The 25,327-nt window shown below is 38.1% G+C and overlaps 1 long non-coding RNA gene across 4 annotated transcripts in view; it reads right to left on the bottom strand.

Moving 5' to 3' along the window:
* The window catches only part of LOC119699751, a 43,916-nt gene that overhangs the window by 9,863 nt on the left and 8,726 nt on the right, over positions 1–25,327 (bottom strand). For 2 of the 4 annotated variants that reach the window (XR_005256520.1, XR_005256518.1), the window contains exons 2-3: positions 22,046–22,146; positions 1,266–1,480 (exon numbers count right to left, since the gene is read on the bottom strand). This is a non-coding gene — a long non-coding RNA (uncharacterized LOC119699751). The remainder of the gene's footprint in view (positions 1–1,265; positions 1,481–22,045; positions 22,147–25,327) is intronic. The other 2 variants (XR_005256521.1, XR_005256519.1) reach the window with 1 other exon arrangement.

Raw genomic sequence — 25,327 nt, 5'->3', positions numbered from 1 at the left:
CCATGATGTTCAGGCACTGCCCAGCAGAATGCTTGTTAAAGTAGTCCAAACCAGAGGTGAGAAGTGTCTTCATGGGGAAACTGATCAAGGGTCCAGTGTGTGGTTCCCACACTGGACCTCTCTTACTGAGAAGTACGACCATACCCCTTGGTGCTGGGTTCGTGGACATGAGACCCTAATCTCTTGAAAAATCCTGCAGGTTTTAGGTTGTTTGTGAAATTTCTGAGCTAAATTACCTTCTTTCATGCAGAGCAAACTCAGATAACAGAATGAGAGATCTCTGCACTGGATTCCTTTGTTGTTTTGTATGATTACCAGGGGCTCAAGTAATAAAAATTATTAAATGCTGAAGAGTTTAAATCTGCTGAAAAACACATGGATGTCCAGGCCTGTAAGGGTGTCTGCTGGGTAATAACTGTTCCAGTTCCACTGGAGAGCACCAACAAACTCTGCTGAGATTGCCTTATCCCCACAGTATTTAAGTTATACAGTGGATCATATATATAGGCTTTTATGTTCAAACCCTTCTACCATTTTGAAACTTTGGGTTTAAATATAATGTTATGTCTCCTTTTTTTTTTTCTTTCAAAATCACAATGTGCATGGAAAAAGAAACCTTACTACAGTATGTTTCATTAAATAAAGAAAACTTCAGGAAAACCTTCTAATTAAGGAAAATTGAGAGGATAAAACCTGTTCTGGATGTGAAAAAATAATGATAATGATTATTATAATTAGCAATGATTAGTCCCATTAGCCTTTTTTTAAATCAGTAGTTTTAGGGAATATTCAGGGATAGGCATGCAAACAGCGACTGAGCACAGAGAGTAAGTGTTTGAGAGAAGCTTTCTTTGTTTAGAAGCCACTGAAGTACATTGCAGTATTGTGCATTGAGCAGCTTGTTTCAACTTCAGACACAGAAGATGTCACTGGAAATGGGGAAAGCCATTGCTACTGTAATTTTTTGTATTTTTTTCAGGTTCATCTCAATATGTTATTTGAGAGCTGATTTGTGAGGTACACATCTCAATTTGGTGGGGGAAAGGCTGGTGCCTGGAGATAGTATCTGCTTCAGCTGCAAATCAAAACATGACAAGGCCAACCAATGTCTACAGACAGAATTGGACAAAGAGGAAAACATAGTTAATCATCATGTCAGAAAGAGGTGTATTAATAATATGAGATAAATTTTCAGTACTTGTTTGACAGGGAAAGGTGATGGGTGGTGTGTGTGTTATCTGTCAGCAAGAAAATAATGTTGATACCTTTTCTGATAACAGAAGTGGTCTTTTCGTTTTTTTCCCCCATCTTTTCAGTGTGGCTCATCAGTTTTATTCTTATTCTTGCTTCATAGAGGGGATTGTGAAGAGGAAAGTCCAAAGTTCAAAGAAGTTCAGTTTCACTGAAGCAGGATAGGTCTGGCTACCTTGAGAAGAATCTGGATTTTCAGTTCAGAAACAGTTGCACAGTCCTGGAGACACTAGAATGAAATATTGCTGTATTCAAGTGTATTTATTTGGCTGAAGAAGGTTTACATGGTTTCAAGACAACTACATAACAGAGGGAACGTGAATACCTCTTCCATGTCATATACAGCAATTGCCAAATTTCCACCACTTCTGCTGCAGGAGTGCTAGCAGTGCCCTGGAAATGTTTTTTAGAAATTTCTGACATTGCTCAAGAATAACACAGCATATATTAACTTGGGCAGTTTTTCATAGTCAAAGTCAGCCGTAGATGCTGAAATGCAGACATTTCTAGAAATACTGGACAAAAGAAATGGCTTCATGACCTAAATATATCTAACTTGTCAAGACTCCTTCTTGTACACCTTTTTGCTATAAAAAGCTGTCAGGAAAATATCCTTTGTCATCTCCTTACAGAGTGTTTATTTCTGTTTCCATGGAAAAATATTATTAGACTGGTATAATGGGCACTTGAGGTTATGTGCAGGAGTCATACTGCAGGCATACAGATGTATTTGCTGGTGTGCTCTGGAACAAACTCTTGGTTGAGTATTTGTAGTAAGCACTGCTATATAAAAAGAAGGCACCAGGCATTCCACTGAGAATGGTACAGGTTTCATTTCAGATGCATTTTTTACCCTCTAAATGCCTGCAATCCATGGCCACCAGAAATAACTGCCCCAATGGGCAGTTGAGATGCAATCACATCATTTCCCAAGAACAATTTCAGTTTCACAGCCTGCACAGTCCTTTGGGCATGTGAAAGCTGTAGACCTAAGTATTATCATTTTACAATGTTTCATGTGCAATGAAGTCACCACTTTCTCATGATTCACAGACAAATAAGCAACCATCTTGTACTCACATTATCTGGTTTATCTCATTTTCTGTTTTACTACTCTCTATTTTTGCACTGATCATGCATCAGCCCTGTCTGTGGTGATGGATCATAGATTACAATCACTCTTTGGCTTACCACTTCCTTCTTGTCCAACAAATTGAAGTCTTTAAAACAGAAGGCAGTTACTTATGAAATCAAGTGGTTAAGCTTTGTGGATAGTCTCAGTTTTATGTTGGTGCATACTGCAGTTCTCTTGTGAAAGATTAGCCTAACTGTCACTTGACACATTTTATTTGTGATATTTCAAACAAAGAATAACACACACATTTTAAACAATATATGTGCATTTCTACTTCTGCGTTTGGTTTCAACTTCTGAGACTTCATTATGTTTATAAAATTCAGAACTTTTTTTTCTCTAAAATGATCCTTCTTTAAAAAAGTTAAAGATCCCTTCCCTTCCCTTCCCTTCCCTTCCCTTCCCTTCCCTTCCCTTCCCTTCCCTTCCCTTCCCTTCCCTTCCCTTCCCTTCCCTTCCCTTCCCTTCCCTTCCCTTCCCTTCCCTTCCCTTCCCTTCCCTTCCCTTCCCTTCCCTTCCCTTCCCTTCCCTTCCCTTCCCTTCCCTTCCCTTCCCTTCTTTTTTTGAATAAGGAGAATAAATTTGGACAGTAAGATTATATAGTGACAGATGATAGAAAAAAATAAATACATTAATTTACAACATAATCAAACTTCAATCATTAGAGTTACAAAGAGCAAGACAAAATTGTAAACAGAAGCTCTTCTTTCCTTAATGATTCTCCAGATATGTTTAGAAAATGCAAAAGAAGGATTTCTGACTTTAGCTTCCCAAAAACTTATTATGCTTGAAAAGAATATATCTAAGAGGAAGACTGCACAAATAGAGAAGGGTAAAAAAAGCATGTTTAATAACTTCAGCTAAGGTTCACGCACACCGTCGCATGAACTGTCACGTTCCACACGCATGTAGTGACAACCACAGTCACTGCACCCCACTTCCTGTGCTTTGAGTACTGCCAGTCCTGATAACCAGTGTGAAACCCATAAGTGGTGGGAGGACTCACAGCTGACTTCACTGAGAAGAAAAACAAGGGGAGGTATTAAAAAAAAAAATTAAGCTACTGGTAGGAAACTGCTGATAATTGACAGGTTCGCTATAAAATGCTGGCTCTGGCTATGGCGATAGCAAGCAGTCCTATATTGACATCGGTGGGAGGTGTTTGATAATATGCAATCAAGTGTCAATAATAGTAAGCATAAGACACATTTCAGTCACTACACAGACCCTGTTATATTTTGACTCTGCTTCCTCTTTTCTCCAAACGAGATAATGATCAGAATTACTCTTCAACAAGAAAACCGGGAAAGGGGCTTGACTTGGCCAGAAGTACTGAGGGCAATCTGTTGTTGAAAGAATGAGCATAACAGAAGTGCTGCCCAGGGTGCATGGATGTTGGGGGCCATGAGGTGATCAAAAGGGAGATAATTATGCTCACTATTATTAACACTTGATTGCATATTATCAAACACCTCCCACCAATGTCGATATAGGCACTCAAAGGGTGTTTGATTGGCACTCAAAGGGTTCTTGCACGAAGTTGATAAAGCTTGTTCTTTCTAAAGCTTGCTTCAGTCATTACATTGCACTGGTAGCTACCTAAAGTAAATCTTTTTAAAAAATAAATAGACAGCTCTCAACAAGGAGCTAGAGGTATGGGTCAGGTGGGCAGAAAGGAGGAATACTGCCAGTTTGGCATTACCTCCCCTTTCAGCATGGAGGTGGATTCCTTGATCTGAAGCTGTACACCTGTTTCCAAACAGACTTAAAAGACAGCAAAAAGATCTGTCACCCCTGACTGCTTGCCAGCACCTCTGGTACAGTGCAGAAAGGTGAGAAGTGGTGAGGTAGACCCACATGATCGAGTTTAAGTTACTTCTAGGCAAAGAGCTATATTCACCTCCTGTGAAGCAAGCCCCAGTGCGACCGTTCCCTGTAATGCCACTTGCTACAGCTCTGCACAACCTGTGGCTAACCCCCAAGATTCAAGAGTTGTGTGTTTTCATCATACATTGTTGTGAGGCAAGATGAGTCCCTTTGCCTGTGAGAGCCATTGCAGCCCATTCTGCAATTTGGGCTGATTTGCTGCAGATAAATTTCTGAGAATACTCGGGCTTCTTTTTGGACCCTGACCTTTTCTTCAGTTAAATTACTAGAAACCCCTCTGGCATAGATCTGTCTAATTTCAATAATTATTTCTCAACAATTTTTTAACACAGTCATGGTTAACAAGTTTAATTTACCAATATAGATGTAGCTAACATCTATAGCTCAACATCATTTAAAAGTGCTAAGTACAAAGCAAGTATTTGTATACCTAAATAGTGATGGTAGTGTTATATGCCTGGAGAGATATGCAGCTGGCTTCATTGATATAAGAATTATTTCTCTCAAAATTTTTCATAATTAGACAGATTATTTTGTAAACTTATGTTATTTATGCCAAGTTATGCATATTCTGAGGTTTTAATAGAAGTGAATTGAAGGATTTTTTTTGTTGATGTGTTTATTCATTTGTTTGTGTTTTGTGTGTGTGTGGTTTTGGTGTGGTGTGGTTGTTCTTTTTTTTTTTTTTTAACCTTCCCAGATGTTAAGGTATGAGGCAGAATAGCCAAATTATACAGGAGTAGTATGTCTTCCTGAGTAACATATGTGCTGGTAGGGCACAGAGCATCAGGAGTGGAGGGAGAACAGGAACAATGCTTCAGGAACAGTTTTTCATCTTAGCAGTGGATATAAAACAAGGCACTTTGCTGAGCTCAGATCTATTCATTTCACACTCTGTATCTTTCTGGAATTGAGCCTATTAACAGTATTATGCCTTTTCAAAGTGAGATTCTTATTTGCTGGCAGATATTTAGGCTTAAGTAATTTGTGCTCTCTTTATGTATGTGTCTACATGGGTGACATAGTATCTATAACCAATCCCACAGTCCATAAGTAATTGTCACTTACTTGGCTGCTAGTCTAGCAGTTAGAATTAAAAAGGACCTAATGAAAATAAATTTTTGTTAATGAAGCTGAGCTAGTTGGTTGGAAACGGTTTTATGTAGTTCAACTGTGCATGAAGACATTGGTGGGAAACTTGCCCTTGGAGCAGGAAAACAAAGATCTTGTGAATAGTTGCCTAGCAGTATGTAGGACTTGTCACTGGGATGAGGAAAGCCCAGCAGAACCCCATGGATTTGCTGTGGCAGAAAGCAGAGGTACAGAATAAACAGTCACTAGAACAAATGCCAAGGGGTTTTGTTTGCACTGTTCCCATATGAAGACTCCTACCCTCACGCTCCCTGTGGCAGCTCCATTTGGCAGTCCAGCACGACCACCTTGTTCTCATATTGTCCAAAACCAGTCCCGTTTATCAGCCCATCAGAGGGGAAGCCGATAATTACAGTTTTTGAAAGCAGGGCTATTTGTGGCAATAATGTGTTGCAATCGAGGGAGTCACTGGTTAGTCAGCCGTGTCACCCCTCTGCTACCACAAGGCAGAAACAAGCTGCCTGTGCTCCTGATGCAAACACAACCCAGGGCCAGGGATGTACTTGACTTCTCTGGTACCATATCAGTGTATGATTTTGCTGTGTGACACTATCAGGAACGTTGTAGCATACAGGAAAGCTGAAAACCTTCCTTTGATCCTCAGGGGAGCACACCAGGACAAATCCTTTCCAAACTCTCTGTCTCTCTCATATTTCTTGAAGAAAATGCTCTGCCAACTTTGACTTTTATAGACATGCACCTAAATTCCAAAAAGATAAAATGGCAGCATTTGTCCAAAAAACTGACCAAAAAGAAATATAATCCGAGAAAGGTGCAGTTTTGCTTGCAAAGCGGAAGTCACTTTTGGAAGCCACTTTTTCTAACCCTGTTTCTAATGTACTGAATGCCTTGGCAGAAATTTTCCAGTTCCCTTTAAGGTATTGCTGGGATCTGGCCTTGTGTGATAGTTTTGACCTCAGTGGGAGTTAAGGACTCTCAATAAATCATTAAATCATGTCCTTAGAGAGAGAAAAATATTTTATCTTGCTAAGCATCCAGAAAGCAAAACCAAAGACAGTTTTAAAGGTGAATTTGACCTGGGATATAAATTAAATCATCATCCCATTTTTAATATAATCCATTCCTTATCATAAATCAGGGAATGTATTTCAAGATAATTACAGATTTTTGAAAAGGTTAGTTTTAGGAAAATATAACACAACAGTCAACTAACAATGACACTTAGGAAAAACAAAATGGATAATCTTAATTTTATTAAATAGGGAATTTAATTTTATTGGCCCATGTATATCACTGTAATTATATACATTTTAAACACACATTTACAAAATTAGCTGGAAAATTTTATCTCTGCTTTCCAAGAAGGCTCCAACACAGGAAGTATCTGAGCCTGGACTTTTGAGTAGCTCACTAGAGTCATAATGGGCATACAGAAATAGTCTTTATCAAGGTTTGATTGTAATTATAGGTATATTTTATACTTTTCAAGCTGGTTAGGGCAAACCTGTCTTTGGACTGGCTGGCCACAAAGTTAGGTATGTGATCCCCGGCTTAGACCATCTGAGGTGGTGGCAGTGATGCGTCATGGGAAAAATGTGTGCTAAGAGAGAGATGAGTGAATGGGGAGATTGATGGAGAAAACATTCATTCAGTGAACTAATTCATTGCAGAAGAAATTGCTGAAGGTTGAAATTATCAAAACATGGTTGACTGTATAGTGTGAGGTACCTTCATATTTGCTGCTGTAACTGGCATGAGCAAAAATGCAGCTTTAGTCTGAGCACTGCGAAGAAGATTCTCTTTTCATCTCTATGCCAACCACTGAATGGAAAGAGACTTTCAGCAAAGTCTTGGCAAAGGGCCTTTATCTGCTCATCACAGCTAATTAGCAAACAAAATGAGTATATACTTTGGGAAAAGAATATCTTCATTTTTCTTGTAAGACTGCCAGTGTTTAAATTGTTTCCTTTCATTAGTCTTAGAATTTTTACCTAGGTTGTCCTGTAGGTAAAGGATAGTCAAGCTGAATTTCAGCTAGGAATAATTTTTTTTGTCATTTGTTTGGTTGATTTTTTCTTTGTTTGTTTTCTTTTGTTTGTTTGGTTTGGTTTTTTTGGTAAGTTTTTATCCATGCGTAAAAGTTTATTTCCAAAACTGGCTTAGAATAACTGTTCTCTATGTTTGCCATCAGTAGACTTCACATGAATAGATATTTAATCTTTACCATGTTCCTGAGCTTCCTCTCCAACTGTAACCCACCGATATTTAAAATACATCTCCTGTATGCTATAAGTTTTAAATCTGGCATCTCTGTTGCATCTCCAGGACTGAAAGTGTAATTTGATTCCTAAACTTGTGTTACCTATTTACCAAATTGTATAACCTGTGTGAGCTGGCTTTCCAGTAGGGATTTGATTTAGTAGCTTGGGCATTGAATGAGCTCTGAACCTCACACACTCTCAATTCTTAAACACAGGCTCTCTATAGCCCCCTGCCTTTCTTCAATTTTGTAGAATTTTTCGGAGCTTCAGATTTGAAATGGCATAAAGCATTTGTTTAAATCTTTCCAGTTATTAGACATCGTACTGAGATTTATTGAAGTAGAAGGGTAAGTGCTAGTAATTAATCAAGGCAACCTAGCTGTGCTGGTGCCATGGAAGTGAATGAGTTCCCAATAGGGGATTTAAATGAAAAACATTAAGTTTCAAAATGAACTGGATGAAGTCAGGGGATTAGAACATAATTCTTTCGATTCTGGCAATTTAAAGAAAGAGAGAACTCTTCCAGAGGAGAGAACTGCATAATGCATTGATGGGCCATCAAACACTAATTGCAAGCTATTAGTTAAAAGTGACACCTGGAGATTTAATATTGGGTATTGGCATGCAGGCCCCAGGATAAAGATATCTTCTGAAATGTGAGCGGAGGTGAATTTAAGTCAGCAACCCTTATTTGGTATGGATGCAACCCAACAGTATTTCCCTGGAAGTGAAAGATGGGCCTGCAAGGACATTCAGGGCACTTTGGCTATTCAAAAGGTCCAATCATGGTTGTTTCTTCACAGAGTGGGGAAATGTCACAACCACCCATACCACTGAATGTTTCCCTCCTCTCTGCTTATCACCTGGGTGTCATTGCTCTCACTGATGGCTTTACAGATTGTACAAAGTATGCAAAGATTAAAGAACATTACAGTTACATAAATTTTCAACCAATTGGGTTTTCCCTCTGCACAACTCTTATTTTCATGACACCTCTGCAAGGGCAGCAGAAGAAAGCATTGACAAGAGGACTGACTCCTTGTGATGCTGCAAAATAAAATGGACTGCAGAAACTTATCAGCGACAGCAGAACTCTTCTGTTTTGTTATTCTGCATAGCACTTATGCAAATACTTTCAACCACAGCTGTGGAGTTACTTTTTACTATACTTCCTTTGTATTTTTCATAATATTTGGTAGCATGATATGAATTCCAGTATCCAGTGAGGCTGATGAGAAACACATTTGTCCTGCAAACCAAAAACTAGACCTATTTTCCATCACGTAGCTGTTGTTACGCAGCAATGCACATTATAGACAGAAATACAGTGGCTGGGAAAGACCACTGATAAGAGCAGGCACTTCTGAGACATGAAAGTAGACATTAAGCCTTGACCTTCTGTTTTGCTTATCATGCAAACGGAAATGTCATTGTCTTGAGTATTTATAGAACACTGACTTAAGTTTTGAATCTCTTTTATGTTTTTAGTGAGTAATGGTGAGCATCTGTCACCTGCTGCTGAGGATGAAACTGCAAAGTCAAAAGGAAAGAAACAAGTGTCTTTACACTCACAAAAAATTCTTGCTTCTTACTTTGACTGACTATCATGTGACATTTTTCAGTATCTTCTGTAGGATTGATGTCTCAGGGGGGTTTTTGTGGGACAATACAACCTGATTTTGTTTTAACCAATTATTATTTCAGAAGGTGTTTTTGGAGCTGCTCTGGGGTAAAGGGGCTGGGAAGGCTGAGTATCCAAAAATTCTGGCCTTGTGACAAAGCTTGGCAGTTGCTAGTAATTTGTAGGCTGGAAAATGAGTGTATTAAATTTCTGTAATTTAAAAATATTTCTATACTGATTCTTTGTCATGCAGGGGCAAACTGTTAAAGGGGAAACAAGCTCTGTAACTGTCTTGAATGCTCAATATAGTAGTTTAAAAAATAAATGACTGTAAGTTATGCATAAAACCTAGTTGAGCAGAGGTTATACTGAAGAAAGAATGTTCAGCTCTTTCCATCATTCCCTTCTTGAAATTTTGCTATGCACTTTAGCTCATCTGTGTGTAATTTTTTACCTTTGTGTCAGTCTTTTAGGGACAGCTGTGCAGTTGTTAGGACAAGAAGACAAAATACATTTTTATTCCAGATTTCTGTCTCAGTCATCGAGAACAAATGCTTAGAAAGAGTACAAAAAGCTGTGCCATATGATGTAACTATTTTGTAAAGACAACTTGAATTTTTATTATCCTGATTAACTTTACATCATCTGTAAATTCATGACTTATTCAGTTGTTCATGTATGAATCTACTGAACAGTTTTTGTTTCTAAATAATTCCTGAGGTTATTTCTTCATATTATGCCCACTGTCAGTTTTTAATTAGTTACAAACATACAAGAAACCTTTCTTTCTACCTTATATCATGACTGTTTTTTTCCTTGCAACTTGATGGAGAGGTGCCTTGTGAAGTTTTCGGAAAATTCATGCAATTCTGTAAATCAGACAGTCATTGTCAATATACCTGCTGACCCTCCAGTGACTCCTAAGACCTATGTATATATAATACCTATGACTTGATTTTCCATTGCAAAAGCTGCTGCAGTATGACCAGGATATCAAATGTTGAGCAGATTCATAATTTCTAACAGCTCCATATGCACAGAAGTCAGACTTTCCTGTGTACATTACTTGTACCCTCTGTCAACCCTCCCTTTAAAGGAGGTTTTTACAGATGATACTCTCAATTCCTGAGGAAGTGTTAGTCAGTAAGTGTTAGTAGGTTACCACTACAGCAGAAATCCAGTAGTCTCATAGTTTGAATGTTGTACTACTTGGTGTTAAAAGCAGTGGAACCCAAGTGATTCTTTAGCATTTATTTTATCAGTCTGTTCACAAATGTTCCCTACTGACCTTTTGGTGGTTCACCAAACTTGACTCTTATAAAGTAAGTGTCTGTGAATCTCTCTAAGCTTTTCTTAAACAAATGTGGATAAAGAGAATTCATCTAACTTTTTCGTTATGACTTTACATTTTTTAAGTTCTGTTAGGTCTGTGGACTGTACAAATTTTCTGCCAGGGAGGAAAGCAGTTCTTATTTACTCAAATTAATCTTCAAAATCTGTTTTCATATGCCTTTTATGGTTTTATTTGTTTTTTATCTGAATTTATCTTCTTTTCTGTTTCCCTTCTTCAGATAAGGCTTCTGCTTTTTGAAGGAGCTCTTTCCAAGTTTAAATGCCTTTGTTTATTGTTGTTCAGTGGTTCTGACTTCTATGTCTTCCTTTTAATTTGTTTTTAACAAGCTTCTTCTTTTTCTGTTGTTGTTCTTTTTTTTTAAAATTAAATCTACTTCATTTTTCTAAATGCTAAATTTGAATATATAGTAGTCATAATTACAGAGAAACTTTTCAAAAGCAACATTGCAAACCACATCTCGTCTGCTTAAGACAAACTGCTTCTTCACTTGTGGGTTTTCTGAGTAGCAAGTTTAACAAGTGGTCATTTTAAGATATTTAAAACTTGTACCTCTATATCATTTCTCACAATGACATTCCTTCAAGTTTACATGGATATAATTGAGTTCTGCCATGTTTTTTGTTTGTTATGCTCTGGCAGCTTCTCTGCTTTTGGTCTCATCAGGTTAGTCACATCACTGCCCCCCTGGCTGGCAGCACCAAGACTCCTGTTAGCACAAGACTGTCTTAACTGTGCAAATGGCTGTGTTCCCTGTGGATGCACTTTACTTGCCCTATTTTCTACATTTAACTGTGTCTTCTCCCTGCTACAGGGAGTCACTGTGCTTGTGTCAGTGACCCAGAGCTGGGACAGATTCCAAAGGTTGCCTGGTCCTCGTCAGGCAAGGCCTTTCTGACCAGCCCAGCAGAAAAGCAGGGCAACCAGGGGGGCACTGTGGCTGCCCCGGCTTTGGGCCCCGTGGGGAAGGGGCCAGGTGGGCTGTGGACCCGTCGTGGTGGGGAGCAGGGAATGACCCTGCTGTGCTGCCAGTGGGGCAGGGACCCACAGCCCTGGGGGCCTGGGCAGGGAGAGGAGCTCCAGGGTTGGGCAGGGACGAGCAGGGCTGTCGGGGACTGCGGGGACCTGGCTTTGGGGCAAAAGCTAATTTCACTTTGTTCTCCCTTCACAGCAGCACTTTGTTGCTGGCAGTGCTCTAGCTCAGAAAAGGGCTTCATAGTTAATAAAGCAATATACCTTGTTACACCTACAGTGAGATTTAAATATTTCCTGCCCTTTTGTGTGGGCTGTCTGCCATTTATTTGCTTTGCTGACAACCATGAAACCTTCAACTTTGGCCTCCTTCACTCCCTATTGATTCCCTTCTGAAATCAACACTGGCCTTGGTCAATATAGGATACACAGTAAAATCCTGAACAGCTTTCTACTCTTACATGTATATGGATTATTTCGAAATAGGAAGCTGGTGGGAGCCAGAGGTTTAACAAGTGTACATAGTACTGAATTTAATTTGTTTTGATATTTTTTTCTGGAAAAAGCCCACCATTTTTTCCTTGCTCTATGCTGAGGAAGAAAGATCTGTTCCAATTTTTTTAAAAGACCCTTAATGATAAAAAAACCCATACTGTTTAGTAGAAAATTGCAGTTTTCACTTGAGACAGGAAAATCAGTTTTTATATGTAAATTGACAATAAATCTGACAAGCATATGCTTGTTTAGACATTGGAGAAATCTGTACTGCTTTCTAACAACATCATGTATCAGAAGAGGATGCCCAGCATAACCAAAGGGGTACAGATTGTGTGAAAGATAATAATGCTTTTCTCTGTATTCCAGAAAACACCGGGTGTAAATTCCCTCATTGATGTGTTTAGAAAAGTAACAGCCTTAATTATCCAGAGGTTTCTTTTCTCACATAGCGTATTTGAGTGGGTAATCATCAGATGCATTTTTGATTATGATCACACTTGTCCTCAGTTGTGTCTCAGTTCTTTGCTTTTAGCTTCTTCCTGAATGTTCATTCTTGAATCAGACCCTGCTCAATACTTCCCCTGTTTAACACTCTCCCTGTTTAATACTCTCGATAATCCCTGCCTTGGGATTGAGCTGGACAAGTGAGTGCACCACAAAAATGGCTCTTTCTTACATATAAAACTTACAGCTCATCTTTCATGCCTAATTTCCCATGGAGCTTGTGAGTGTTACTTAAGGTTCAAATGCATTTTATCTTAACAATATTTTAAACCACACTATTTAAAGTATATCATGATGAAGTTCTATTAGGATTTCTATTTGGCAGCAGCTGTTGGTGAATTTTACTGTTTCCTCCTTTCTACAAGCAGCTTTGACTTTCCCTAGTTCTCTAGTGAAATGATTCTTCTGCTAAAGTGACAGAATTAGCATAGTTCCCACAACATTTCATTAGGGTCTATTAAATACTTCCCTCTAATTCTATAATGAATTGTGAGTTTCATACAAAGAGTGCCTAGGTTTCCAAGGGAGAAGTTAGAAGCTGGCAGTACAGGGGTTTTTTTGCTTCTGTGACAAAGGCATAAAGGAGCTAAAGGCATCCCTATAACTGAAGAACAAGACAATGCCTTTTTGGCATGTTGAGTTCTATTAACTGCTCTGACAGTATGTCTTATTTCTGGAAACATCATCTAGCCTGATCTGTAACAAGGTTAATATTTAAATATCTTTAACTGAAGAGTAGGTATGGCTGAGGCAAGAAATGGCTTGAGGGTCTCTCAGAATGGATGTCAGTAACACTCATAGACTGAGTTTGTTACTGTCCTTTGAGAATTCCTCATGTTTAGCACATGAAAAAACCACTACTCAGCAGCAGCTTTGTCATGGTGATACTCTATGTAGCACTCTATGAGCTTAGAAATTTCTTTAGCTCATGGAGAACTGCATGACTATGGATTATGGGGGGCTTAAAAGCTACCTTGGTATCTTTCAGAGAATAATTTTAGAAGAATTAGATATTATATGTGCACTACCTGAGAATGGGATAGTCACATCAGCATCCCCCAGAAGCCTCAAAGACAGGACTGTCTGTAAGCTGGCATTCTTACCTGTTATATACAAAACTTCTTGTTGACCTTTTCAAAGAAATCACTATTTTCTAATATCCCGATTCAGCTTTGAAAGGGCAAATATCCTTTTAAAGCCTGTATAATTTTCAAAGTGTTTGGTGCAAAAAACCTCCATAACTTTAACTTCAGATAATATATTATCAGTAACAGTTAATTTAAGGAAAAAAACATAAACAGAATTTAATAGAACTAGGTTCTTGTTACAATTGTACAGATTCAACAGGTAATTTTTTATTATTGCTCCGACTAATGAAAAACACTAAATACTTCCAAAACTGAAACTTGTGTAAGAAGGGCTAGAAAGAAAAGGAAAATCTGACCTCATATCTTATACTGCCTCTTCTGTAACTGAGAAGTGCCAAATGCAACCTTGATCTTTTTCTTGATGTGGGTAGAATATGGGAAGGTGAGGTGAAGGAAGAAAGTAGTGTTTCTTTCTTCTTGCTATTGCCATAGCTTCAGCATGCTTTGATTCTAGCAGTGCTACAATTTTTTCTCCCTCACAAGATATTTTGTTTATAAAAAGAAAAGCCCTGGAAGATCACTGTGTGTTTAGTTAAAGTGGAGATGATCTCCAGAGGTCCTTTCCAACAGCAACCACTCTGTTATACACTCCTAACAAGCCCATTTAGAAACCTGCTAACTCCAATATTTACAGCCTCACTTCAGCCTCTATTTCTTGTTGCAAGTTGATAATTTAGGGATTTCTCTGCAAAACACATCTTGTTCAAGTGTGTTTTCAATGATGGGCCTATTTTCTGCCCAGATAGATAAAATCTCACTGTATTTGGCATCAATTTAGTCATTTGAATGGGAAAGTTCTAAATTCAGTACTCTGGAACACAGCCCTCAGTTTCCCTTCAAACCCGAAACAAAATATCCATAGCAGAAACTTGACTGGGTGTGGGATTCTGGAACATACAGCACATTGCAACCTTTTCTACAAACTCTGTTTCATGATTCAGCATGCTGAGGTCAATATTTTACAGTAATAAGCGCTAAGATGACACCAGTTTGCGTGGGCTGCATCAAATTTTGGCTAAAAGAAAGGATCAGTGAACCATATAATTACATAGAAATGGGATTCACTGTATGGTGAGAGGAAGGTTTCATCAGAGCTCCTGAAATGCTGTCATTATGCATTCTGTCTCTTTCCTACAAGATCATTTATCTCTGCAAAGTACTTCACTGACATATTTGCAAGGCTGCAGCTGGGCATGTTCCTTGGTAAAGATGCACTAAATTCTATACAGACAGCACTAACCAGGCCATCTTTTATTTGGTTTTGACCGTGGCATAGAGGATTAGGTTCTGAAGAATAGGACAACTGAGTGTTGAAGTCTTGGCTGCAGCTGAAGCTTCTTAGTGGTACAACAACTTGTGGCAGCTTCCCGATAGAGCTTGATGCTTGGTATGTGGCTGAGTGCTGTGGCTTAACAAGTTATCACCATCAGAAGCGAGCAGTGGCTAGCAAATTGGCAGGGCTGATCTCATGTTTTGAAAACATGAATTCTCTTGCAGCTATAGTTACTTCTGCAGTTCTTGTTTGCCTGGCTCGGGGTAATTGCTAGTTGGGATGGTTCCACCTATGCTCATTGTGAATTTGGTTTCAAGATGAGCAATAAAGTTTAAATCATTGACCTTGGCTCCAAATTAGAGGATGATTTTGTAAAATGTTCTCTTGCTCCCTCACCCATTTAGCAACCTCCCTGACCTCTGTGGGCTTGATTTCCTTGAAATGCAGAGATAAACCTAACTTTGTTTCCTGATGGTGGAGTAATTGGTGTGTTGGTCTAGTATAATTCGAAAATATTTTTTCTTTCTATCACTGTTTATGGAAACCTTTATAGTTTTTCCTTTTAAATTTATTTCTCCATTCAGTTTTTGCCTCGTGTTTTCTTAATAGGAAAACATGAAAATACTTCTTAAAAATATGAGGCAATATAAGCATCTACTTGTTTTTCTCTGACACAAGTCTCTATGAGCAGAACTTTGAATTACCTCCCCCATCTAGCCCTGGATGTCAATCAAAAGCTGGTCCCATTCTCCCCTACCCTGTCTCTCTGTTGCCTCCAAAACCATTTGTTTTGTTTCTTTGAACCTTGAACACACATTTCTGTGTTGTAAAATGAATCAGATTAAGGTGATTTGAAGATTTCTGAGGGGCAAAAAGAACCTTTTCAATAGCATCTCCTGAAGATTTCCTGATTTTGGCACTGAGAAGAACTCAAAGGTAGCAGTTTCTTTGGCACTAAAATGAACTACATGGAATTTGTAAGCTTGAAGTATCTCTATCCAAGACTACAAAGTGCAGATTAAAGCTGCTTTGTTCCACCACTCTCCTTCCCCAGAATTGCTTTCTGTTTGTATCATTTTCTATTTATACATCTGCTCATGTGAAATAGTTACCTTTTCCTTTCAACTGAAATTTCCTTGTTGTTTGTTACTGAGAGCTTACAATCCAACAAATGTTTTTGATTAAGTACTACTATCATATCTGCTGTTTCTTTTCAGGACAATCCTTCATCTAGAGTAAATGGGGACAGCTTTACTGCTCCTGGTGAACCTGTGCTATTTTGTGTTGAACCTCATCACATTTTCAAGCTTGTTCATCACTCCCCACACCATACTTGGCCTTACACTGGTGGGAGAAGGAAAGGAAGTTCTGGCCATGGAAAACTATTTCTGTAGCTCTCTTTTAAGAGACAGTTCTTCATATATATATATATATATATATATATATTCAACAACTCTTGATACTAAAAAAAAATATTTTTGGGCTCTCAGTGTTGGCAAACATGACTAACAAGAAGTGATATAAGTTCTTCTTATCATGGACTGCACTTCCCTCTTTATCTTTCCTGTGTAAGGCTAACTTGCATGCACAGGAATATTATTATTATTTAACTCTGGAAACTATTGTTAGCTAACCAAATGCTAATTGTAGTAGTTATACCTGTTGGATATGTTGAGAGCTTTTCCTTGCTGTCAGCTATTTCTCAGAAATTACATACATCTGTAACAATCAAAAATAGGTAGAAAGCTGTGTGGTACCACAAGGTCCAGGAAAACCTTGGTAATTTGCCTTATTACTTAATATTCAATCTTTTTCTGCACTCCTTTGGTATGTACATATCCTTCTCACTTTGAAAGTAGCTGGAAGACACTTTTAAAACTGAAGATGCTTACTTTGCTAGAAAGCCAAGGAAAGAAAAATTGCTAATATTGCCGCAGTAGTGTCATTAGTGATACCACAAAACCCCTGCATGGCATAACACAGCCCTCCTGAAGGATGCAACCAATTGGGGTGGCAATGGGAAATCAGCAAGATGAAGTCTAAATGTGAAATGTATACTGTGCTAAGCAAATTAGGAAATTAGATTCAAAAATGCAGAATGGCAACAACAAAGTGGTCAAAATGAAGCTGGAGCTTAGTAACCAATTCCTTCGGAAAAAAAAAGAAAAAAAGCAACTTTTACTTTAGTGTCTGTCTGATGAGAATTTTACTTTCTTCCTCTTAGTAGTGGCAAAGTCTAATCTGGAAGGCTTTTGCCCACTGGGCTCTTAGAAATGGAGAGACAACTTAGGTAACAGCAAAAATTAAAAACACAATTTAGGGAATGCTACATGAAAATCACATTGATGTAACTGGATTGCAGCAAGAGGGTAACATACTGCTTCAGCAATCAGACAAGCAAAGTGTAACCAACACAGTAAGTACAGGGAGTATTGATGATTTAGAAGGATCTGTTCAAGTCTAGTCCTCAAACAGTTCTTGCATTAAACCTCTCGAATGAACAAACTAATTTCATATTTAGTCTAAGCCCAGCAAGTCAGAAACTTTTTCAGGGGTAAGTCTAACCCATTGCAACAGCCATAATCTATAGGTTATTTTCAGGTGCACGAAGTATTTTTATTTCCACTTTGAAGTTATTAAATTCCTGCTAAACTGACAAAGCAACTGAAAAAAATGGCACAAAATAATAACTTACCAGAAATAAATACAAGGATAACTAAGTTGTTTTCTGTGTCTTAGTCTTGCTGCGCATGGCTTTAGCACAAGGATGTGGAACATCAGTCCCATTCTCAGCTGTGGTCCTTGCAGAACAAGGACACTGCAGTGAGTCATGCCAGCAATGGAGCAGCAGCAACACAGAACTGTGTTTCCTCTGCTCTATATGTTTAATTGTACTGAATTTCCTCTCACCTGTCTTTTTGTCTTCCTTCATTTTGATAAGGTGGGGAACATTTAGCAATTATTGGAATGTCCTTGCTTTTTGTAAGTGCGCCTTTGCAGTTTACAAATTCCACGTAATCACTATCTACTAATTTCCATTTGACAGCACTGTTTTGTTTGTGAAAGTAGAAAGTGAATGATAGTCATAAAAATATATGAATTTGAAGAGGTTGAAAGATCTGCCAGCAGGTTCTAAATGCAATGCTTACTACATCAGGGCTGAGGACTGTTCAAGCATACGTCCCTGACTCCTTTTATCATGATGCTATAGTCAATAATACCAATTTTTTATGATTATGTATTTGGGAAAATAGAGATAAATACCACTGGAATGTGATGATGCCCTTCTTGAAGTTGACAGTACTGAGTGTGGTACATACTTAATGTTAATTAACCTTGAAACATGCAAATATGTTTCTCAAGGATAAACTTTCCATTAGTCATACTTAGTTTTATATTTCTCCCCCCAGGTCCCACATCTGGTCTTGATGGTATAATACTTGGGTACATAGCCTGGTGTTATTCAGTGTATTCAGAAATACATGCAGCTAAATGTAAGGAATGCACTGTGTAATCTTGTAGTTATTTCAAAGTAACTTTTCAGTTTTATGGCTGAATAGGTCTGAATGTGTCACCCACCTGGGTCTGTTACCCATTCACTTTCATTGTTTATGCTCTAATGTATGGAGAGGTTTAGACACGAGAATGAACCTATTGAAGAAGGGGAAGCAAGGTCTGTAGGAGGGCACAAAGAAATACTAAAAGATCTCAATTTACAGCACCATATTTCTGTGAGCTCCCAGTTTAACTCAGTGGTTCAAAACAGCACCCCTCGTACTGAAAGTCTTCTACTTTGCCTCCAAGGTGATCTGGCACTGGTCTGGTATGGATGTTAGGACTGCCTCTACCTTCCTCTGACCCTCCAAAGTTAGAGCATGCTCCCCAAAACTCCTGCATCTGATCCAGCATTCCCAATGCCTGTGACCTGTCAGCAATTTTCACACTTTCTGAGAAATTTTCTCTGATTAAAATCTTTACTTCAGCTTTTCACGAGTACTTTTATCATCTGAGTCCATTTTGTTTTCCTATGGCCATGGTTTTTGTAAGCACGGAGTAGTAGTGCCTGTGTGCAATTTCTGAGTCATGGTAGTGTTAGCCATTATATTTTGTGAAAATGCTATCTCTGGACTCATGCTGGTGTGGGAATCCATTTACCCTTAGTCAAGTCATAAAAAGGGTCCCAAAGAACATGTTAAAATTGGATGCAGAAGGCCTCAGTAGAAAAATTTAATTTCTTGTAAGTTTGGAGAAAAAGCAAAGAAAAAAGCTTCTCTTTTTTTAAAATTTTTGAAAAGTATTCACAGCATGGGAGAGTGTCTGAACCACTTACGGAAATAGCTTGTTGAGCAATTTGGGACTGCATTAAAGCAAGGATTAGTGGGAGGTTGTAGACCTGTGGTGGTTGCTAGTATTCTTCAGTAAGTCTGTAGCATTTTCTCCACTCAAAATAATTAAACTGATGCAAGAAAAAAAGAAGGAAATCCCACTTCTAAAATGAACACACCACATACACAAATCATTGTGTGGCACTGAGAGAGCAGAAGTGGTTTGACTAACCAAGTCAAGTTAGATTAATCTGCTGTAAAGCAGCAGGTTTCAAGCTGAAGGAAGATCTACTGTTGATGCAGGCTAATGGTGATGTTAATACAACCCAAATTTAGGGCAAAAAAAGTACGCAGCATCCTGAATAGTATTTATATGGTTTTAATTTCTATTGCAGGTGTGTTATTCACCCTCCTGTGTTCCAATATAAGATTACACATTGAGTGAACTTTTAAAAAGTCAAATAGTTTGAAAGAAGGGGAAACGAGCCTGCTTACTGAATTGTCTGTGCTGTTTCTCATATTCTGACTGGGCTTGTTTTGAGTTTGGTGTCATTATCCTGTGCTGCAATTATAGCTATATAAATCTGAACATTTACAGGATGGAAAAGACAGATACAATACTAAGAATAAATGTAGGACAGATTCTGTGAGTGATGCTCACTGGGTAGGAATTCCCAAAGAATGTTGTGAATTATGTGCATCCGCCTAAATCTGCCTGAACAACCTCACCCTGCCAGAGATATTTTAAACTCTGGGTTTGCTACATTTCTCTGGAAAGACTGCATTTCTTTAAGCAGACAAAGATGACCTTTCCCTACTTAAGGTAATGGGGCATCAGAAGTACTTATGAAATTCAATAGGAGGTATTTTAGGGGACTAACAATATATGAAGGAAGGCATCTTGCCTGGCCCATGTAAATGGTTATTTCTTTTAAGTAGGAAAGTGTGAAATGACAAAATTCACTCTATCATTTCAGAAAAAGGATATTGTCAGGATTAAAATTAGAAATAAAAATGAAAAACTGCTGAATGGTTCTGAAACTTCCACTACTACAGGAAAATATTTAATTCCTGAAACACCCTTGGACAAAGTACCCTGTAGTTTTAAAGTTCAGTGCATTTACTGCAGTGGGAACAGAGAAAGTGTGCCTATGTGTGTTTTTCTTTGAACTTCCTCAGCTGTACTGAAAACACAATATATGTCTCTGGTAGAGTGACTCTTCTATTTCATTTTTATGGGTAAATCAGTACCCAAAACCAATGGCAAAAGCTAGTGATCTTGTAGATGAAGAAAACGCCCTGTAATTTGCTATGGGCATCACAACTCTTGGGATTTTAAACTTTATTCAAAAAATATATGTATTTAAACCCAGGATCTCCATAAAAAATGTTCAGACCACATGTAGACAAACACTGACTAGACAATTTACCACATCCTATGTAATTCACAAATCTAAAAAGACATTTAATCTTTTGTTCTTTACTTCTTTTTTAATGTATTTTTCAAAAAATGCTGTGCTTCTATTTTTAGCAGTAAAGCATTTTTTTTGGATATGAGTCTAGACACACTGTGATTTGAAAGTAACAGGTACATTCCACATGTCCTGCCAGAAAATCTATCAATTCCCTAGTTAGTGTCACTGCTGGAAAGAGCAGGCTAAACAGAACAACTCAGTGAGAATGGATTAGCTGTGCAGGGGAATCTGACTCTTTGGATGGGAGCAGATCACTCAAATTAGATTAAAAAATAGAAAAATCTGCAGAAGGAAGCTTTTGGGTGTCTCTGGAGACATTCTGCCTGAAGGCTGATGTTTTCAGTTTGACTGAAAACCAAAACTTTGCCGCACAGGTACCAGCAGAGAGACACAAGCATTGTACTTTGCCTTGGAGTTTTCATGTGTTTTATTAAATGACAGCTTGACATAATAAAATAGTCTCTAGAAGCAGGGTTTGGAGCTCAGGTTTTCGTGTTTCCTAGAGAGTGTCCTCAATGGTTTGGCTAGAAAGTAACATTTCTGGACTAGTAAATATTGAATTCTTTTACAGAGGTGGAACAGCTCCAGTAGAAAGAACTAAACCCACCACATTTTCTTCAACCCCATGTAGTCTGTAGATCTGCTATGAGACCACTTTTCCAGGCAGTAGAGGCAGAGAGCTTTAATTCCTTTTACAGAACACAGCCTAGGACCCAGGGTTCTCATAGTCTGTGTTAGTGTGTTAGCTATGGACTTGTAGGTTAAAGAAAAAAACCCAAAACAACCAAAACTGTCTTTTCATTTCTAAAAGAAGCCTATAAGGTTAAGCTTTTAAGTCTCAGGGAAGCATTTAAAGAATCATTTCTCACACTCTCTCGTGGCCTTGTGTTGATATTCTGCCTCTGTTTGGCTCCCAGTCCTCCTGCAGATTTATATAAAAACACTTCCCTATTAAATAGGAAGACAATCTAATGAAAAAAGGCTTAAAAAATTCTGATGTGCTCAGTGTTTCTCTTGTTCTTTCCTGGCAAGGTCTGTTTTCAGGCCTCCAAGTTCTCTGTGCAAAGTTTATGGGAAAGGCGTACCGACTACAGTAGAGAATGATCCCATTCAGGATCAAATAAGGGAACTGGACATATACAAATCCATGGAGACTGCTGAGGGAGCTAACTATCCTCTTTGAAAGGTCAGAGCAATTGAGGGAGGTTAAAAAAGTCAAACATCACACTTACCTTCAGAAGAAACCAAATAAAAGGGCAAAAAGGACAACCAGGGGAACTACCAGCCTCACCTCAGTCTCTGGGAGATTGTGGAGCAAATGATCCCAGTAGTCCTGTCCAGGCACATGAAAAAGAAGTGAAGGAACAGCCAGCACAGACACATGAAGGGAAAAAATGTGTCTGGTTGGCCTAATTGTGATCTTTTATGAGAGGAGGGAAAAGCAGTGGATGGCCTTTAACAGCACAGTCTCTCGCCATAGTATCATTGCAGTTCAGCCAGTGAGATAAGGATTACATGTGAATTATGGGTGGGTGAAACCTGGGCTGCTGGACCCAAAGGTTGTGATTAGTGGTTTGAAATCCAGCTGGCTGGAGAGTACTGGTGATTTTCCTGGGGAGTTATACTTGAGGCTGACACTGGTTAGCATTCCTCACCAGTGACCTGGGCAATGGGACTTCCAGCCCAGAAAGGTCACAGTCTACAGAGGTGATTTGGATGCTGCAGGTCAAAGCCACCCTAGAGCAGGGCCTTGACAATCTGGAGGTGTGGCTGAATGATCCCCACAAGTCCCTCCTATCCTAAAGCAGTCTGGGACTCTTTTCTACACCAGGATTTCCAAAAGTGTGGTGCTGTGAAACGAGAACCACCTTACATAACTGAGATGAGGTTTGTTGCTTCTGAAGGGCTGCATTTGGCTAAGTGGCAATCTAATACCATACTGGGGGGACTACAAAGGTAGCTGAGAAAAAGTTGCATTGTAAAATGTAGTATTTCTTCATGTGCTCTCTTAAATTATTTGATAAAGAAAATCATCTCAAAATCCCTGTATATAGTCAGGATACAAAAAGAAACCTAGGCCCCCATTTCCACATTGTTGGAAGGAACAGCTTAAGAGAAAAATCAATCTTGCAACATTTATGGACAGAGTTGACATAAAAAGTACCTTAAATCAATTAGTGAGGGTTTTTTCCCCTTGTATTTCAACCCTTTATTGAAGTAGTCATATTAAATTATTCCCAGAAAATATAATTCAAGAATGATCTGACCAATTTTGAAATTTGTTTTATTTTAAATGCTATGACTAGATCATACTTAGATGCTCATAAATTATGTTGCTTTGAAAGGTGGACATAAAACAGCAAAAGGTGCTTAATAAAAAGATTATGGTGTCTTGCAAATGAATAGTTGGGTACTTAATGTCAAGATGAAGAATGTAGAAAGTATGATGTAGAAAATATTGACTATTCATTGAAATTATTGCTCATGGCCAAGTGGGTATTATTAAACTTCAGAAAACAATCTTAATAGTTTTTGAAACTATCTCATCCTGAAAGATCATAACATCTTGGTGATTAAATGAAAATGAGATTGTAGCTATATAATGGCAAGCACCATTGAATTAACTTCTAAAAGAAATTCACTAAATGCTTAATATTAACACTGGGCTGAGAGAAATGCAGCTGCGAAGAATTTCATTGAAATGGCAATGCTCAAACTTTAATTTGATTTTAATGGAAAATTTATGAAAGACAGCCATTAAGACTAGATGGGAAGATGATCACTATCATTTTTTTATTAGTATAACCCAGGGGCTTAATTTTCCTTATCTCTTTAACTGTTCTTTCATATTCTCCAGTTCCATGCTCTGCTTCCTAAGAACATGTGTATATCTAAATATGTTTAGATGTAAGCTGGATATAGGATTTTCAAACCAACTATTTTGTTTTCATATTAAAACACTCCTCATTTTTACATGAAAGGAGCAAATCTATTTCTTAGTGGTCCAGTTCTAATGTTATTACCCCACTAGAAGTGTGTATGCCAATTCTACCAAGAGGGTTATTTATATTTTGAAGTTATGTCTGTTGTCTAGGATGTGGGGAACTGGCCACTGGCAACCAGTCAGAACCATTTAAGGGAAGTATTTGCTCATCAGTTTTGAACTTGGAAATTGTGGGTTTTAAACATCTCATTCATTAATTTTGTTACTGATGACTTAAGACTCACCAAAACTTTTTATTCCCACATTTACTGAATTGTGCATTGTACCCTTTTTTTAATGACTGAGTTAGATTTCAGGGAGATGTCTGCATGAAGTGTTCTAGACACTATTTTTCCATGCTTAAAATGATGAAAATTTAAAAAGGCATTTTTGTTCACTGATGTAAAAAAAAAAAATGGTACAAGAAAAAACAGATATTTAGCATGAGCAATTTGTGGAAATGTGAAGAACAATATAAGATAAAGAGCTGTGTTGACTTTAGTTAAAGAGTGAGGCATAGCCAACTCAAAGGTGAATTGCAGTAGCTCACATTTAGCCTGGGACTGCAGAACATCAGGCATAGCATGGAATTGCTGTGAAGTGGATGTGTTTGCCTGACCTACAGAATGTGGGAATGGGTGTCTTTTAATGTAATTAATCAGCTTTAAATAACACAACTGGGACATTTTATAGCACATAAATAACTGAAGCAAAGGTGTTCCTCTCTCCATTAATACTAGTAACATAGCATGTATCCCCAATTCACATGGTTTGAATGTGCAGAAGTCCTCCTTACTGAAGGAGTTGGGATTCTCTCCTGCTCCTCCAGAGCTGGCCACAGTCCTTGCTTTCTTAAAATAAACCCAGCCAGGTAGGGTTGATGTGTGCTTTTTGACTAGCATGTGTCCTTATGAGAAGGAGAACTGTACTCTTTTGTAGTGAATTGAAGTTACTCACTGCATAAATTATTGTAATGCTTTGCTTTCCACTTGCACCTTTGTATTTCTTCTGACACTTCTGCCTTCAATAGTCTGTCTTTTCTAGAAGATTAACCACTCTCATGTTACAAAATTCTTGTTCTCAGGGTAGATTTCTACTAAAGAATAATTCTCAAAGAACAAATAATATCCCAAATCAGAGAACAATTTATGAGTTTCAGTGGTGTAGACAGGGGAAATTTTAAGAAAAAAGTTAGTGAAAAGTAATTTTCTTTTAGGAAAAATATCTGTTGAAAAGTCCTCTGAAATTGCTGTTTAATGCAGTTCTACACTCAGATACATTTTGTCTGTAAAGTGGCAGACATAACTGTGCCAATGAATAAGAACGAGTGCTATAATATGTGTTTCCCTGGTAACTAAATTGTAATTATTCATAGAAATAAATTTAAAGGCCTTAGATAAGCAATATTCAGAGTATTTGCTACAGTTCTACTATAGCCTAAATATAGATAATGCAGTAAAATTGGATTTAGCTAGATGTTGTTCCCACCCCTTAGGTACGAAGAAAAATGAGTGCAGATGCATTTTTTTGT

The sequence above is a fragment of the Motacilla alba genome, chromosome 3 (genome assembly GCF_015832195.1).
Source record: "Motacilla alba alba isolate MOTALB_02 chromosome 3, Motacilla_alba_V1.0_pri, whole genome shotgun sequence".
In the NCBI taxonomy this organism is placed as follows: Eukaryota; Metazoa; Chordata; class Aves; order Passeriformes; family Motacillidae; genus Motacilla; species Motacilla alba.
Note: the sequence above shows the minus strand (reverse complement) of the source record. Positions and strands in the feature narration are given on the sequence as shown.